The sequence below is a fragment of the Lampris incognitus genome, chromosome 15 (genome assembly GCF_029633865.1).
Source record: "Lampris incognitus isolate fLamInc1 chromosome 15, fLamInc1.hap2, whole genome shotgun sequence".
Lineage (NCBI taxonomy): Eukaryota > Metazoa > Chordata > Actinopteri > Lampriformes > Lampridae > Lampris > Lampris incognitus.
The window spans coordinates 40,594,893-40,614,211 of NC_079225.1; the positions used below are offsets into that span (position 1 = coordinate 40,594,893).

The 19,319-nt window shown below is 48.2% G+C and overlaps 1 protein-coding gene across 4 annotated transcripts in view; it reads left to right on the top strand.

Moving 5' to 3' along the window:
- Positions 1 to 19,319, top strand: part of fynb (FYN proto-oncogene, Src family tyrosine kinase b) — a 102,405-nt gene that overhangs the window by 6,763 nt on the left and 76,323 nt on the right. For all 4 annotated transcript variants that reach the window (XM_056295137.1, XM_056295138.1, XM_056295139.1 and 1 more), the window contains exon 2: positions 9,751 to 9,817. The gene's annotated coding sequence lies outside the window, so the exon portion shown is untranslated. The remainder of the gene's footprint in view (positions 1 to 9,750; positions 9,818 to 19,319) is intronic.

Here is a 19,319-nt window from a genome sequence, read left to right on the forward strand (position 1 = left end):
AATTATAAAGGACAAGGGGAGAGTAGTGGAGTATGTGAAAGGCTCCGTCCCAAAGACTGAGCAACGCAGTGGCTTAGTTATCGAAATGGAAAGGCTGTTGGTAATTTGGTTAGAGGATCAAAATCGGGCGTATTATTCCTATTGTAGCGAATTCGGGGGACAACGCAACCACAGGAGCTGCTGCGGCCGTGAGGCGAACCCGTATCGCCCGCACCGCAGGAGGCATCGCTAACCGCTAGACTAAAGGGTCAGACCCGCCAGCCAGCGTGTCTTCTTATCCATGCACGTTACACTATTAATTAATGCTCCTTCCGGATGCAAGGTATCAGTTGGAACGAGAGTAAGTGTTAACCTTTAATTTTCTTTTCCATTTAACACTTTAACAAATTTATTCTATGTTTTGTTACACCGGTAACCGGTTAGTTTCCTGCCCGGTGCGGGATTCGATACGAGGTGTACTGCACCACAAGGCGACGTCACTAACTGCTCGGCTAAAGGGTCAGACCCGTTAGCTAGGGGATAACGTGTCTTATTAGTAGTTTACATACCTAAATACACATTCTCTCAATTATAAATACTGTCCTGTAGTTTTGTTTTTGTTTTTTTTTTGTGAAAAATGTTTCCCCCGTTTTCTCCCCAATTGTATCCGGCCAATTACCCCACTCTTCTGAGCCGTCCCGGTTGCTGCTCCACCCCCTCTGCCGATCCGGGGAGGGCTGCAGACTACCACAACGATACACGTGGAGTCGCCAGCCGCTTCTTTTCACCTGACAGTGATGAGTTTCGCCAGGGAGACGTAGCGCGCGGGAGGATCACGCTATTTCCCCCCCGCTAGTGCAGCGACCAGAACACGCACCGACATCCGGCTTCCCACCCGTAGACACGGCCAATTGTTTCTGTAGAGACGCCCCGACCAAGCTGGAGGTAACACCCGGGGATTCGATCCGGCGAATCCCCGTGTTGGTAGGCAACGGACTAGACCGCTACGCTGCCAAGACGCCCGTTACATTTATTATTATTACGGCATTGTTATATTTATGTTTTAGGTCAAATATATCCTAAGACAAACATTTGACTCATTGATGCTAGATGTGAACTGTACGTAACTGTCCCGACTTGCATACAAATTCGACTTACGAACGGACTCAAAAACGGAACTCGTTCGTAATCCCGGGACGTCCTGTGTGTGCCTTACCGCTGTATCTGATTCATTAATGACGTGCTTACCCTGATGGCAGACGGACAGATGGGGAAGTGTTTGCACCTAACGAGGAAAACAAAAGAAGTCTCTGCGTGTATGTTAATGGGCCGAGGAAGGTTCCATACATTATTGATTTTATGCAGCCACGTTAAATGTCAGCCAGGCACGTCTGACCGTGTTCTTGTCTCGGCGACACCTCCCTGCACTCGTGTTGCGACCGGCCCCCCGCCAGGGGTCACGCCGTGTTCGTCTGCATTGCAAAGAGGCCATTAATGTTACGCGTTTCTACGAGCTTCAGTGAAGACATGTGCTGCAATCGCTGCACACTGTATGCGTCCCCCCCCCCCACCTATTATGCCCTTATTTCCCCCTCGCAAATTTCCACTAAAGGTGGAGCGGATGGAAGAGCGAGTTGACTGTGTGGGTTTTACACATTTACACTCCGAGCTTTAATCACAACCAGTGCCACAAAGATGGACTGGTGTCATCGCCAGCTGGTTAGAATAAGACTGTTTACACAGCGGAGTCTCCTGAGCTCGGTCTTGGCTGTCCGCAACCCCCTCTCTATTTTCACCCCTCTGTTTCCATCCCTCTATTTCATTCTCTCTATTTCCGGCTCTGCGGCGTCATTTCTCTGCAGTGCTGATGCAGTTGCTTAATTCTGACAAAGGAGACGATTGCTCATCCTGGCAGTGGCGTCCCTGTGGCACACCAGGGCCCGGTCTCTATCCCTCACCGGGCTCCGACTAACAGGCCTGTGGCATCACCCGGTGGGGGGCGCTGGCACATAGTGTTGGGTGCTATCAGAAATATTGATATCACAATAAACGTAGGGGATTTTGCAGGATATTGCTATATATCACTATATCTTCTTAGTATGTAAAAGTAACATGTTGAAGAATCCACCTGAGGTTCGTCACATTAAACTGTTTGGTAAGGTCATGTATATCATATCAACCTAGTTTTCGAATAATACCCCTTGAAATATTTCAGATCTTGTCTGGTGAGAGGTTTTAGGCAAAAGATTCTCGATTAATTTAGCCAACAAAATTGCGTCGTCAACACGTTACAAGATCTGAATTTCGTGGCAACATAATGCTCCTGAGAGACAAACGAGAATATTGCATTATTGGCCTGCAGAGGAATGTAGGGCTTTAGCGTTGCTCAAGGGCCCCCCTGTAAATGGTTACTTAAGTTATTGTCGCCGTGTTTTATCGCTAAAGAGTGTGTCTTTCTCTCCGTTGTGATCTTTTGGATGAGAGACTATAAGACATACTGTAAAAGGTCAGTCAAAGTCAGATTTTAAACCCACATTTTGCGATCAGGTCTACACATGCTCAAGAGTCGTCTGGTTGAGCTCATGCATGTCACCCGTTTTAGTCTTGTTTTTATTTTTTTTACCAACATGGTGTTTTTCATCCATGCCCGTGGCCAGGCATCTAGGCCCGTTTGTGATAATGCATTACGTTCACCACAACGCTTCAAAAACATAAAGCGTGTGTTTGATTCGTACCTCCGTCATCCGCTGTGCATGCAGATGGCCGGTGCAGACGACGTCCCGCCAGGATAATTGTCCCTTACGATCCGCCTTCCCGGCTCCCCGGCTGTCAGTCAGCCTGCCAGTGAAGGCTGTCCGCCCGGGGGCTGTCCCGACCTGTCAATCAAACCCTATCCCTCGCAGCCCCCGGGATGAAGGATGGAATAGATTTAATTAGCACCCTGACATATTATAGCTTACACATCGGCCCCCTGACGACGATGTGGGAAAGTGGCGTGGGTGGGGGACTGGCTGTACATACTGTAATCTGACGGTACAGTCATCGCAACTTAAAGTAACCCTGAGTCTGCAGGGTCCCTCGCCGTAACCTTGTTAAGGCTTTAGCCCGCAGCTGGAAGCTTTGCAGACGCTGCTATTATTGAAGTATGTAGTCCTCGACTTACTTAGCCTTTTAGAGATTAGCCCTAAAATGAATCTCGAATGGTCGTGCTGTTGGATGGAGAGTTTGAAGTCAGACCGAACAAAACATCAAGAGTTTTTGCCCTGAACCCTTAGGGGGTCTGTAGTTTGAGCTGGGCAATAATTGCTTATGATCTTTTGATGGACTGGCATTGAGACGAAATTCGATTACTGTCATATTGTGACACAGTTTTGTTGTCCAAATTAACAATAATCTATTGCCTAAATCAGTTCTCAGGATAATAATATTTTCCGTATCGCCAGCACTAGGCTACAGAACATGGCACGCCTGCCTTCCTGAGCACTGAAACCAGTGGCAGCTCAGTGAATGGAGACCGGTTGCCTTTTCTATGGGGCCCGCTGTGTATCCGGCCCACTCATCTGGCCCCATAGCCGACCGACCAGCAGCAGAATGACGGAGCCCGTTGTGCCCTGCCGGTCATGTGACTCCTCTGTGCCGCTCAACGACTCTCCCCCGCATACCCGTGCCATTATGTTTTATTGTAGAGAGTTCGCTGATGAGAGCCAGCTCGCTCGCTCCCTCGCAGTCACAGCAGAGCCTGCTTGGAGCCTGCTTGGAGCCTGTCGCCATGGCTGTGTAGGCACATCAACCGGCCGAGAGCGAGAGAGAGAGGAGAGAGTGGACGGATACTTGCGGGGCAGCTAAGTGGTAATTTTCTGCTGGTTGACGAGGCCTGAAATAACATGTTTCACTTTCACGCTTGAGCACAGCAAGAGTATTTCGGGATTCCCTCCCGGTAACTTGCACTGATTCCCGAAATAGACGCTCCTACAATTGTGCAAAGTTGTCGTGAGTGAGGTATTGTGTTTAAATTGATCAATACGATGGCCTAGTTCTGTGACTGTGGTTTGTGGGTTTTTTTTCCACTCTCTTTCAGTTGTAATTCTTGCAAGAATAGCCTCCCAATTGGATATTGCTCTAATTATGTTTCTTTTTTTTTCTTCTTTTTTTTAATGAGCTCTCTTAATGTCTGTTGTCTGATTTGTGGATCCGAAAGCTGTCTTTATTAGACATGGGAGTGGATGTGACTGGGTTTAGGGTTGACGTAATGCAGGTGGAGAAAACTATACCAGAGAACAGTGGGTTCTGAAATAACTGACAGAGTAGTGTCAAGACTGGTCTCTCTCTCTCTCCCCCCCCCCCCCCCCATGTTATCTCCTAAGGGACAGAGAGTCCTGGATGGTCGGCACTCTGCTTTGCCTCTAGGAGCTCATGCAGCCCGACCTCAACAATCTCCATCCCCATCTCTGCCATTATGGTCCAGCTGTTAGACTGGTAGCTTTTACATTGTAAAGGCCTGCCTTTTAAAAGATAGATGTGTGTGTGTGTGTGTGTGTGTGTGTGTGTGTGTGTGTGTGTGTGTGAGGGATAAATATTTGGGATATATATTTTGGAGGCTTTGCTATCCCATCAACCCCTGTTCTAACATGCAGTCTTCCCTTGTGGATCGGGTCTGGTGTTTTCCAATCAGCTGTTGAGCCTTTTGGACACGTCATGGTCAGATTCTGAACTGTGAGAAGCGATGAGCAGGCGATAAACCCAATGACATAAGCACCCAACCACACACACACACACACACACACACACACCATCTCAGAAGTGACAGTAGTGTTGATTTCAGTGTGTCAGTGGAAGCCTTTAAACCCGCTTGTGTTTCAGTCCAGGAAGTCAGAGCCGCTACACACCAGCAGTCACTGAAGCCAGACAGGGAGAGACAGATTAAATTAGATTACCAAGGCTAAAATTTAAAGTCAAATTAGTGGCTAATGAGTTATAACATATTTGGCAGTGGCCACACTGGATCTTTTGTAGCTAAAGGGCCATTCGGACGCGGGCCATGAAGTTAACCTTTGCCCCTTATTTGCCACACAGTGTCTCCCCTGTGTAAATCTGCTGCCACTCAAAGCGCTGGCAAACGCTGTGAAGTTTGGCGAGAAATCCTGTAAAGGACATGCAGCATTTTCCCTTGGTAAATAACAATTCCTGTTATTATTATCCTATTATTTCACGTTGTTTAGAAACGTTTTACCATGTTCACTGTGGTACTAGGTAGGATGTGATTAAAAGCTGCAATCCTGAAGATGTAAAATCTTATGCACTGTCCTTCTTCGTTGAAAAGTAGATGAGATAAAATCTTAAAAGGAACCATCCACTTGACATTTCTGGACGCATGTATATCTTCAGGATTGTAGCTTTGAAGAGCTGGTTTGGAGGCAGGGAGAAATAGGAGGAAGTCACCTGGATAATATTGAACACCTGGTTATAATGAAGCTCTCGAGGCTGGGGGGGGGGCGGAAATGGCGTCAGGAGTCGGGAGAACGTAATTGGAAATGAGAATGGGGACACGAGGGGGTTTGAAAAGGAACGAGGATACATCAGCTTGCTCAAGCGATTCCAGTCAGTCATGGAGAACAGAGGAGACGTATCTCGTTGGGATGATAGCCGTGACAAGAGAAGACGGGATTTTCAAGGACCCTCATGAGGTCGTAAAGTTGTAGGGGGAAAACTTGGAGATGTATGATCAATCAGGATAACTAGAAGTGAGAAGTGAGCTGATCAAAGAAAGTTTAATCAGGTCATCTGGATACAACGTTTATTGACAGAAACGTTTCATCACTAGAAGTGAGATGGTTGTCACTGATTGTATATCAAAGCGTCAGAGGGATGGAGCCCTTAAAATCAAGGTATTTAGAAGTCTCGATGTGACTTGCTTCCCACTCAGATTAAGGGCAAAGAAGAAAGGATTGATAAATGGCGTGCGAGAAGAGTGACTAGATTCCGAGAAGCGGAGAAGCAGGACAGTAATTCTCTGTGTTTGACTTTTGAAGGGGAATTGCCGAAAATAGTGTACCTTGATTATGTGCATTGCAGGCTGAGGCCATACGAGAGAGCTCCTCTCAGATGTTTTTTTTGTCAAAAATACAGACATGTTGCTGCAGTATGTTATGGAGTCAGAAGATGTGGGAGAGAGATGTGGGGAGAACAACTACAACGTGGAAGATTGTAAAGTTGAGAAAGCACAAGCAAAGTGCCTGCACTGCAAGAGAAATGATGATACGGGGTCAGCACAGTGTCCACAAAGAGTTAAGGAAGAGAAAGTGAATAAGATGAGAAAAATGGGATTGCCGTACGGCGAAGCTGCTAAGAGAATGGAGAGAAATGACGAGACGATGGAAGTGCAAAATGGGCCGGAGCAGAAGAGGAATGGAGCTGACCAGAATATCTGCATGGACAAGAAAAGATTTTTGGCATTCATTGCCATGGTCATAAATTGCGCTGCTGAAATGAAGGGGAAGTCGGAAAGAATCAAGATGGTGTTGAATGCTGCCAAGAGATATTTGATTGTTGGGGACATATCTGGAGGGCGGCACAGGGGCGCAGTGGTTAGCGCAGTCACCTCACAGCAAGAAGGTCCTGGGTTTGAGTCCCGGGGTAGTCCAACCTTGGGGGTCATCCCAGGTCGTCCTCTGTGGAGTTTGTATGATCTCCCCATGTCTGCATGGGTTTCCTCTGGGTGCTCCGGTTTCCTCCCACAGTCCAAAGACCTGTAGGTCAGGTGAATCGGCCGTACTAAATTGTCCCTAGGTGTGTGTGTGTGGGGGCCCTGTGATGGCCTGGTGGCCTGTTCAGGGTGTCTCCCTGCCTGCCGCCCAATGACTGCTGGGATAGGCTCCAGCGACCCTGAGAGCAGGATAAGCGGTTTGGATGATGGATGGATGGACATATCTGGGGAAGATCTAGATGTTACACTGCGGGGAAGGATTTGCATCAACTCAGGCTCTGTCTGGATTTTAGAATGGATAATGTCGTGTATGGCATCACTTTGGGTGTTCAATGTCAGTACTTTGAAGTTCTTACATTTCAGTAGGTGGCGGTAATGCAACATTTTGGATGCCAACCGCCAATAAAAACCAAGAAGAAGAATGAACCTCTCCAGTTTGTCGATATATCAGAGTACATTTCAGCAGGCAGTGAGACCACATTACCATCCATCCACCCATTATCCAAACTGCTTATCCTGCTCTCAGGGTCGGGGGGATGCTGGAGCCTATCCTAGTAGTCATTGGTGGCAGGCAGGGAGATACCTTGGACAGGCCGCCAGGCCATCACAGGGCCAAATCACATTACCACTAGATGTGATATGGCAGTCTTAATGGTGTGTATGTTTATCTGTAAGAATGGTTCACTTTTTTCTATTTCCCACAGGGGATTTTTCAAAGGCCCCAGACTGTCCCTGAAAAGTGAACTCGAATTCACTTGTTACGCCAAGCTGCTGGTGTTTGACGAACAGTTTTGTTCAATAAATCTTGAGTTAAAGTTTGCTATTCTCAATGTGTCCTTCCACTGGAGTGCTTTATTCTTGGTTCTTAAATTTACAAAACAAAAAAAAAAAACTAAAACGTCCTCGTCATGCTTCTCTGTATTTTTGAATGGTTGAAACACAAGTTTCAACAGAGTTCATCTTTTGCCGTGGCCTCCAAAGTGTACCGCCATCAGCTAACATGCTGCTGTACAGAAGCTATCGACTGTTTAAAGGTAGAACGAGTAGGATTTTCCTAAAATAAATGTATAGACTCATACAAAAATAGTCCCTCTCAATCATAACTTATGACCCACTAGATGTGTCTGTATTTTTCTTACTTCTCTTGGATCGCCACCTTGCCATGGTGGAGAGGCTTACATGTACCAATGATTCCAAGTCCAGAGCTTGGTTCCTGGTAGGGTCACCCAAATTGGATAGGTCAAGGGAGAGGTTCTAGATGAAGTGCGATCCACCAAAGACCTCAACGGCAGAACTAGCAGAAGATGTCTCCAGGTCACAACGGCAGTGAAGGCAGATGAAGGCTGCAACAGAGGGTGGTCCCCAATCGTCTTGGTTCTCCATGCCATTGGACTCTGGCCAAGAACTGTGTGGTGGCTGCTGGCCCTTCAGCTTCTCTATGTAAAAAGCTGTCACGCGCAGGCTTCCTCCCATCACATGGCTCCAGGATTGGCCTCTACACCCACCTGAGGACCCAGAGGGACCCAGAAGGAGGACGGTCATACTTGGCCCCGAGTGACTGCTAATGATTTTTCTTACTTTTCTTATTTTGCTGTGTACAGGATGTTTCTGGGCATTAACCTTTGGGCAGCGGGACTCTATAAAAACATAGCGACTAGGTGCTAGATCGAGACCGTAAGCACACATCCAAGAGGAAGCCACGACAATGGCTGACACAGTGCTGAAAAGATGCAAATATAGCGAGGTGAAACGCCAAGCGTACAAAGTGACATAAGATAAAGTAAATATAAGGCACAATCAACTCCGGTTCAGAGACCATGAGAGAAGAGAACATGAAACCACGTGGCAGCCCCTCATGCCCGGCACTGGGTGGCAGAATCTGTAGAAGCTATTTACAGGGTAGTGCAGATTTTATGCAAGGTGTCCATATACAGAGAGCACAGTAGGGAAGATAGAATTGGGGGGGGGGCGCCAGTGTCAGGATCTGTGGATGTCTGCGGGCTTGTTAGAAAGTCCTACTGCTGTAGGGAAGAAGCTGTTCTTGTGGTGTGGTTCTGGTGTTTATAGACCTCAGCCTCTTGCCAGCGGGGAGTGTTTTGAAGAGACTGTGGCCCGGGAGGGAAGGGTCGGCCATGATCTTCCCTGCTCGCCCCAGTCTCCTAGAGGCTTACAGGTCATGGATGCACGGCAAATTGTAGCCGATCACCCTCTCAGCAGAGCGAATGATATGCTGCAGTCTGCCCTTGGTCTCAGCAGTGGCAGCAGCATGCCAGATAGTGGTGGAGGAGGTGAGGGGGGACTCAGTGATGGCAGTGTAAAAGTGCACCATCATTGCCTTAGGCAGGTTGAGCTTTTCCAGCTGCCACAGGAAGTACGTCCTCTGCTGTGCCTTCCTGGTGACGAAGCTGATGGTTCAGCTCACGCTTGAGGTCCTGCGTGATGATGGTACCCAGGAAGCGGAAGGATTCCACAGTGTCAACTGGGGAGCCACACGGGGTGATCGGGGCGGGTGGGGCTGGGTACCTTCTGAAGTCCACAACCATTTCAACTGTCTTTAGAGCGTTGAGCTCCAAGTTGTTACTTTCGACTGCAATAAATGAGAAAGAAGACGAAAGAACTGAAATGAGTGCATTTTACATGCCTTTGATTTAAACTGGCAGCTCGTGCACGCTTACATGCACCCTCCTTTGCAGCAGTGCAGACATTGAGGTCATAATAGTGGGATCAGTCTGTATCCCAGAGCTGACTGCATTTTTTTTCCTAACCCACCGGGGTCTTTTAGGTTACCACTAGAATTTTTCCTCTTGCCTTTCTTGTATGTTCTCCTTCCATTGCTGTATGTCATCATGTCACCTCTGCGTTTTTGTGTCACACAAGCAAATAAACCTGCACACATGACAGTACCAGACAGATTGTGGTCCCGTCACAAAGTCCTGGAGTGTGGAAAAAATTCAGCCGACCCATTTTGTGGTGATGAAGTGTGAATGCTGCTGGCTTGGGCGTGCATGGTTCATATTAATGTTTTATCAAACTGGACAATGAATAATGGAGTGTCTCTGTCCCTGCAGGAACTTTGTTTTGGAGGCGCAAAGCAATGCAGAGCATATAAAGATCCTGATAAGCTATAAACTAGAGGTAAGACAGCGGATTTACTTGCTGATCTCACACACACACATACACACACACACACACACACACACACACACACACATACACACACACACATATCTTACACATACGCCCAAAACTACACAAATAGGTGCATTCACTCGGCAAACTCTAACACTGGAGGGATTTGCACAGAAATGTATTAATACACACACTCTTGTGTGTGCATACGCACAATCTGATATCGCCGTATTGGTGTTGTTCCCACGACAACATAATTAATGTTGCTCCCGGACCATCATCGCAACGGACCAATCACGTTGTTTTGATGTCATGCCTTTGCGACGCAGAGAAAAACACCGGAAAAATACCAAAGCTAACCTGACGTAACCTCAGCCTCACTGAACACACACGTAGATATATGCATGCACAAGTTTACCAAACACACACAGTCACACAACGGGCAGATTAACGGTCTCTCACATACCCACACGCACATATGCATGAATAACCTTGTTGCAGATACTGTACAGACTCACACATGCACACTTGTGACCTCAAGCAAAGACATGCACCACACGAATTCCCATACTGTACACACACACACACACACACACACACACACACACACACACACACACATTAAATCACCCACCAGCTGTCCACCACAAGCTGAGCTGGTTTGCTAAAGGCACCCCTGCTGTCCAGAGTTACAGCATCTCTTCACTTTCGACACATGCACACGTATACTTGTGGTGTGTCAGTGCAGACTGTACAGTGCTCGTGCACGTTTTGTTTTCAGACACGAAGTATACATTTTTTTTTAAGCATGTCGTCTTGGTGGGCAATGTGGTTTACGTTTTTTACATCACTTTGTCTGTACAGTCTGCATGCATATCAGGCATGTCAGTTTGGCATTGGCGTGGTCTGGTGAAATAAAACAAAATCGATCAGCCCAGTCAGATTTGAACTGACGGTTTTCCTGGTCGACTTTGTTGGTTTTGGACAGTTACTGATCATCTGCGACTTAGCTGGTGAGAGGGCGACACGGTGGCGCAGTGGTTAGCGCCGTCGCCTCACAGCAAGAAGGTCCTGGGTTTGAACCCCAGGGGTTGTCCAACGTTGGGGGTCGTCCTCTGTGTGGAGTTTGCGTGTTCTCCCCATGTCGGCGTGGGTTTCCTCCGGGTGCTCCGGTTTCCTCCTGCAGTCCAAAGACGTGTAGGTCAGGTGACTCGGCCGTACTAAATTGTCCCTAGGTGTGAATGTGTCGGCCCTGTGATGGCCCGGCAGCCTGTCCGGGGTGTCTCCCTGCCTGCCGCCCAGTGACTGCTGGGATAGACTCCAGCATCCCACGGCCCAACTTCAGATAAGCGGCTGGAATAATGGATGGATGGACGTGTCACAGGACAGGCGCTGCCTCCGTACAGTCAGGAAACACAACACAAAGATAAAGGCTGAAGTGTTGCAGTGCATTGTAATGTCAGGGCTTTTGTCGGTTTATTTGTTTTCTTGGCTTCGTAGTAATGTTAGATGCTTATGTCAAGTCTTGTCTGTTATCTGCCTTAAAATCATAGATCGTCTGTATGCCTTAGATTCGGGCGGATGCAAGGTTAGCTCATATGTAGATTTCTACAGAGGGTAATCTGAGGTCATCCTCTGTGTGTGTAGTCCCGGTGAAGCTTATATCTCAAACCTTACTGACATCTCTCTCCCCCTTATCTCACGCAGACTATGACCTAATTCTGACTGCAAAAAAAAAGGTTGCATTAGTTGAAAGACGGTTGCAGATGAAGTGGCTGTAACACGAGAGGAATATCCATAGGCTCTGTGTCCCCCTCAAAGCGGATTATACATAATGTAGTCAAACTGCTGCAGCGGAAGGTGGAGCTAGCAGAGGTTTCCACGTTTGGCCTGGTCAGCCAGTCATTTAACCCCACAGTCCACCTACTCCATGAGGGTTTAGAAGAGCCCCTAGCCCCCACCTACCCACAAACCCTCAGCAATGCAGTCTACAAGCAGCTATAAATGAAAAGCAGCCCTGTATGGGTTGAATTCCTTGTTAGCGGCTCAGTAGAAACGGGTTGAGCCAGCACTTCAATGCAGGCTCGGCTCATTGTTGCACTGGCACCATAATACTGTGCTCCACATCTCACGATGCACGTTGCGCTCAATTAGTCAGCGCCTTTTCCGTTGAAGCGTTTGCTCTTATTGTTAGGAAAGTAAGACGACTGGGTGTTTTCTGTTATGTACGGAATCACACCGTGTCTCTGTGGCTCAGCTTTCAGGATGAGCTAGCGAGCATGCGAGGGGGCGGAGACATGAGAGAGAGAGCTATGTCAGTCTGCTGCGGGTGTCTTGAGAGGCTCTGCAGAGGTGTGATGGAGGCACATCAAGAGACCCCTCCACCGTTTCACTGTGTTAAACAACAGATGTGTGTGTGTGTGTGTGTGTGTGTGTGTGTGTTAATCTTTGTGTGCCATTTTTTTCTGTGTGTGCATGTACACGTGCACATCCTCTCCATGGGTGGTATATTGGAGGTTGGTGAGAAACCGAAATGAGTCACTGATTCCACCGATGTTGTTTGATGCCAAGAGCAGCCAGTTCTTCGTGTCTCTCTCCAAGTTTTCACATTAGTCACCGTTTCAGAAGAGAAGCTGAGCTCCTCACCGACAATTATCCCAGACAGCTTTTCAGAACTGATAGGCATTTACTGGACCGGTTTGCAGCAGCAATGAAACAAACGTCAGCTTGTTGCTGCCTTACCGTGGCCAAAGTCCAGCTGTTCTCTCTCTCTCTCTCTCTCTCTCTCTCTCTCTCTCTCTCTCTCTCTCTCTCTCTCTCTCTCTCTCTCTCTCTCTCTCTCTCTCTCTCTCTCTCTCTCTCTCACACACACACACACCCCTTCAAGTCTGTTTACCTCTATGATAATTACTCTGACAGTGTGGGCTGTGGAAATATTCACCAAAATGTCAGCGTAACCCCCAGACTGTGACTTCATTGTGGTTCCCAGACACAAGCAATGGGGTAGCAGTGCAGCTGACAAACCTTTCTCTGCATCTGTCGAGATTTTTTGTGTTTTCTTCTTGTGCCTTCCGTCCTCGGTGCCTCCTTAAATCAGCGATCTGTTGCAGGGGGTCTGGGCCCCACAGTGCGGTGTACCCAGCATACCGTCCTCCGGGTGTGTGTGTATAGGTTCAAGGGCTGGGTACCGAAACGCGATACCACTACGTCAGTGGTTCCCATACATACCGCTAATTACCGAACCAACACGCAAAGCAGAGTTCGGTGCCCCCCATTGCGATGCCAAAATACAGTGCCGAAGCTCCCGACTGAAATATCCACTCAGTTTTCCAACAGATGCATTGCTTTGCAAGCTCACCTTCGACCCCAGCAGAGCCATTAAGCTAGCTAGCGTGTTAAACTCAGTCATGGTCTTACGTGTGCGTATTTAATCAAAAAAGATTCAAACAATGGGACTTGGAAAGAATGACAAACTGAAGTGTGTTGTATTGATTCATTTATTATAATTCAAACAGTTGAGTTGTTCAAATTCTACACCTTTACAATAAGAAATACGTTTTTCTTATCTTAATTTGCTCTTACCTACCTATCCTACCGATTACTAGTTTGTCCATTTTGTTTATACATGAATGTCTGGTTGTGCCCCAGTGTAGCGTGTTGACATAAGTTAGTAGGTTAGATCAAAACAGTTGAATGAATCTAATCAAACCAGGTTAGCTTTTTAAACCCTTGCTGGTATTAAAATTTTGCTTATCGTGAATCTATGAGTAAATAGTTGCAATTTCTACCTGAGCTTGATAGAAGTTAAGTATTGTTTAGGAAAACCGATGAGAGGACTGTGCTTGAACCCAACAGGTCTTGTATAAATGGGATAAGGAAGTGAGTCAAATTCAGGGATATCGACGGAAAGTCTTGGAATAACTTCCAGTTGCAGTTTTTCTCCGTTTGCATTGTGTCACGGGTGTTCACACCGTCTCTAGGAATATGATGTTCCTTGTTACAAGCTGTGACAAGCTGTCCCCACATTGTGAGGATTTGCTGGAGAAGCATCTGTCAAAGAGTCCCGAAGAACGACCCACTTTGGAGGGGCTGCTGCTCCACCCCTGGTTGAACTGATTGAGCCCTGGTCATCTGTAGCTGATAATGCTCACACAAATCGACAAATTTCAGACAGACTTGCCCTTAGACCTCGGGAACAGTTTTGAAATTATGTTTAATTTTCAGGAAAAATGATTTGTTGAGGGGGGGGCGACACGGTGGCGCAGTGGTTAGCGCGGTCGCCTCACAGCAAGAAGGTCCTGGGTTTGAGCCCCAAAGTAGTCCAGCCTTGGGGTCGTCCTCTGTGTAGAGTTTGCATGTTCTCCACGTGTCTGCGTGGGTTTCCTCCGGGTGCTCCGGTTTCCTCCCACAGTCCAAAGACATGTGGGTCAGGTGAATCGCCTGTACTAAATTGCCCCAAGAGGTTGAATGTGTGTGTGTTTGTGCCGGCCCCATGATGGCCTGGCGGTCGGTCCAGGGTGTCTCCCCGCCTGCCCCCCAATGACCGCTGGGATAGGCTCCAACATCCCCCGACCCTAATTAGGATAAGGGGCTTGGATAATGAATGAATGAATAATTTGGTCTTTATTTGAAAGAAGATAACTCAGGCTCCAGTACCATGTCGACAGTGTTGTTGAAGCACTGGTATCAGAGAAAAAACCCAGAAACGACAGCGATCCCTCGTTGGTTCCCTGTGCTTAATTACAGACATACATACCACGCTCCAGATTAAACGAACATCTGCCGTCATCAGAAGTTTCGGAGTAGTGCAAACTCGCCGCAAGGTAAGGTAGGAGGAGAGGAGGAGGAGTGAGGAGCTCTGCAGCCATTAGAGAAGCGGTGAAAAGAAGCGTTCGCTAACAGGTTTTAATCCGCGGCTCTCAAGAAGAGCCCTTTGAAGCCTCCCCCTTCTCTCCCGCTACTCTCATCCCTCCATCTCTCTGCAGATAAAAAAGAAGAGAGGAGAGAAAAAACCTGTAGCGTGGGGGGGGGGGGGGGGGCCGTAATGATCTCTGACTCATTTAATCCAGTCGTCTGGGAACTCCTCACCAGGCCTTTAATGGACACAGTCTGGCCGGGCTGGGGGCCACGTGTGAAACCCTGACGTTTTGCTCTGAGGGGGCGACTTGGGGTTTATTTACGCTGTATGTGTGCGTGTGTGTTTGTGTGTGACTCAGGAAGTTAACGCAGTTGATCAGCTGTCTCTGCTCAGCGCTAGCAAGCCGGTCACCCGGGCTTTGCTGCAGACTGCAACCTGTGCATTTAACGTTCTGCCACTTGCAGGATGTGGAGGGCATTTTTTTTGTTTTTGTTTTTTTTTTCCAAGTATGTGACGTGTGAGGGTATGTGTGGACAAGTGGGTTCACATCTACCCTCACACTTCAAGTGTGAGGTGTGGTGTGGGCGTGTGTGTGTGTGTGAGAATGAATCTAGCCTGCAAATGGTTCCATAACCCCCTCCTGTGTCTCCACCCTGCCTCATTACCATAGACCTAACTGACCTTACCTACTACTCCTTTAACGTACTGGCAACTAGCGACTCGTAGCAGGAGGTTTTTCGTGATATATGCCCCATAATACCCCCCCCCCTATTTGTCAAAAGAAGCACTGGGTTTTCCAGAAGGTCTTCACAGAGCGAGGGCCCTCGCTGGGTGCTCGTGTCAAGTCAAGTCAATTTTATTTGTATAGCCCAATATCACAGATTACAAATTCGCCTCACTGGGCTTTACAGCAACACAACACCCTGTCCTTCAGCCCTCTCATCGGCTAAGGAACAACTCCCTAAAAAAAAACCTTTTAACAGGGAGAAAAAATAAGGGGAAGTAACAGAGGAGGGATCTCTCTCCCAAGACGGCCAACGTGCAACGACGATGTGTTTACACAGTTTACACAATACAACATTGAAAGAGGATAACAGAAATATGATGGAATTATAAAATGTATGAAGAATGTGATGAGGAGGACGCCAAGCAGTGTCCAGACGCCACAGGAGCAGTCCAGGACTCGAGCCACACGACCACCATCACCACAAATTATATGGATTTATAAGATATATAGAAAGAAACTGATGAGGGGAATGCCAAGCAGCATCCAGGTGGCGACCGCCATCACCACGGAGACCTGGGAGGAGAACCGACTGCACGTGCACACAAGGGAGACTCACATGACACCATTCACACACACAAGAAGAGAAAGGAGAAGACGTCATTCAGAGAGCGAGAAAAGACGTGAGAGAAGAGAACAGTTTGCAATAGTCATTAGTCGTAGTCAATTAAGTCATCAATTGGTCATAATCTATATGCTATAATCTGGTCAGCAGAACAGTGGTTGGTAAATTCATTGAGGCAGAAACCGACCCGCCATGCAGTACGGGTTGCGAAGAACTCGGCTTAAAGGCAACTAATTGTAGGTTGAGGCAAAAAGATGAGTTTTAAGTTTGGATTTAAAGGACTCAACAGACGCTGATTGTCTGATGGCAGCACAATTCCAAAAGCACGGAGCCCGATAGGAAAAGGCCCTGCCACCAGCTGACTCCTTTTTACCTTTGGGTCCACACAGGAGCCCTGTATTTTGAGAGCGAAGAACTGGAGATGGAAAGTACGGTTTAAGGGGATCGGACAGGTAGGATGGGGCAAGCCCATTTAGGATTTTATAAGTCAGCAGAAGCACCTTGTACTCTGATCTAACATGGACAGGAAGCCAATGAAGGGAGGCAAGAATTGCTGTAATACGGTCAAATTTCCTAGATTTAGGTAGGATTCTAGCAGCAGCATTCTGAACCATCTGAAGACTTTTAATACTAGAGAGGCAAGATTGAGATGGTTTGGACATGTGTGGAGGAGAGATGCTGGGTATATAGGAGGAGGATGCTGAATATGGAGCTGCCAGGGAAGAGGACAAGAGGGAGGCCAAAGAGGAGGTTTATGGATGTGGTGAGGGAGGACACGCAGGTGGCTGGTGTGACGGAGGAAGATGCAGGGGACAGGAAGAGATGGAAACGGATGATCCGCTGTGGCGCCCCCTAACGGGAGCAGCCGAAAGTAGCAGCAGTAGATGTGGCAGACCTGAAAAGAGAACATTACAGTACTCAAGTCGGGATGAAACAAATGCATGTATTAGCGTCTCAGTGCCAGCCGTGGACAGGAAAGACCGAATTTTAGCGGTTACATAAGTGAGAAAAAGGCAGTCGTAGCCATTTTTGGTGCAGCTCATGACATCTTCCCCCCCTCCCCTTTTTCTCTCCCAATTGTACTTGGCCATTTACCCCACTCTTCTGAGCCGTCCCGGTTGCTGCTTCACCCCCCTCTGCCAATCCGGGGAGGGCCTCCTCCGATACACATGGCGTCGCCAGCCACTTCTTTTCACCTGACAGTGAGGAGTTTCACCAGGGGGACGTAGCACGTGGGAGGATCACGGTTACCCCCCCCCCAGTTCCCCCTCCCCCCTGAACAGGCACCCCAACTGACCAGAAGAGGCGCTAGTGCAGCCACCAGGACACACACCCACATCCGGCTTACCACCCTACAGACACGGCCCATCGTGTCTGTAGGGACCCCCGACTAAGCTGGGGGTAACACGGGGATTTGAACCGGCGATCCCCGTGTTGATATGCAACGGAACAGACTGTTATGCTACCCGGACGCCTCCGACTTCGTTGGCATTGCAACGAAACTCTGACTTGTGTTGCTGTCAGTTACAAGGCATACGCACTGCAGCCGAGTAGAGAAGATATCGCCCAGCAAAATGTACATTAGCAGTTCAGGAAAGGGTATAGAAGTCACCGTCTTTTAAAGCTTTGTCAAAACACGGCACGGCCATTTTGCCGTCTGTGTAAAGAAAGCTACTAGCATTTAAAAAGTGCATTCAATATTGCCCATAGGCACACGCTTTTTCTAATCTTTCCATAACTGTTTGACAGCCCTTGTAAGACCTGTTGTAGCATTGGCATTACAGTCCACATACAAAAGTGCAACGCAAAATATAATATCGGTAAACATGAAAACAAATATGAAGGGTGAAAATGGACTATAATAGAACTTGTGTTGTGTCCAACGCAGGGACGGATCATGATTAATCATTTTGCAACCCCTGGGTGTGTGGCCATCACATGTCCTTGGGGGAACAAGAAGACTTAGTTTATTTTGGCTGGTTTGAAAAGGCATGAATGGTGAATCCTGCTGCAGGGACAATGGCGGCTGCAGTGCCTCATTGACCAGTTTAGACTTTACTGCCCGGCTTGCTGAGAGCCGTGACAGGTATATTGTCACAGGAGCTGTGAAAGCTACTGGTCTGCCAATGGCTTTACACTTGGATGAGCTTATTATAGGACATGGCTGCCCATAGGGTAACAATGGACCCTTTCTCTAGGCGGGTGCTGCTCTGACTCTCACCCTAGGCATGGAAACTTGCCGGCTCGGAAATTTGCCTAATCTTAACTCGGCCCGGCAAGATGGCCGCCCTCTACGCACAAAAGAAGGCTCTGTTGCATGACCCCTGTGAATCCGTTCTGGGTTGAAGGTCATGTCACAGTGGTTTGGTTACCCAAATTCACCCCTATCTGACCTCAGCCTTCATTTGAAATTCTTAAAACTTCCTCTTCGAGGGCTCCTTGCACATTTTTTGGGGGACGGGGGGGGGGGATTTTTTTCTCCCTTTTTCTCCACAATTGTATCCTGCCAATTAAATTACCCCACTCTTCCGAGCTGTCCCAGTCACTGCTCCACCCCCTCTACTGATCCAGGGAGGGCTGCAGACTACCACGTCTCCTCCGATACACGTGGAGTCGCCAGCCCCTTCTTTTCAGCGGACAGTGAGGCGTTACACCAGGGGGGATGTAGCACGTGGGAGGATCACGTTATTCCCCCCTAGTTCCACCTCCCCCCGAACAGGCGCCCCGACCGACCAGAGGAGGCGCTAGTGCAGCGACCAGGACACATACCCACATCCGGCTCCCCAACCAGGACACATACCCACATCCGGCTCCCCACCCGCAGACATGACCAATTGTGTCTGTAGGGACGCCCGACCCAGCCAGAGGTAACACGGGGATTCGATCCGGCAATCCCCGTGTTGGTAGGCAACGGAATAGACCATTATGCTACCCGGACGCCTGGCTCCTCGCACATTTTGTGTGCGTTTTGCAAACAGCCAGAGGGAGGAGTAAGCCAGCTGAAGGTTGTCAAGTGGGCCAGCTCCATAAAACAGCACCCACGCCACGATGGCGTTTAAACCCACAGGCGAGACCGCTTTGATATTTAAACTCACTTCCTCTCGCTCAGGGCGGTCTCCGGCCTGTTGGTAATAGACCTGGTTTTTTATGTTTGGTTTTTTTTTTTTTTTTTCCCCATAAGTGCTCCACATGTCGGCAGTGGCGTGGATTTAATTATGACGACGGGAGACAACTGTCCATATGCTGGCCGTGGGTCTTCAGAGACTTAAACCAGAGGCTTAATGAGCAGCCCTGGAGGAAT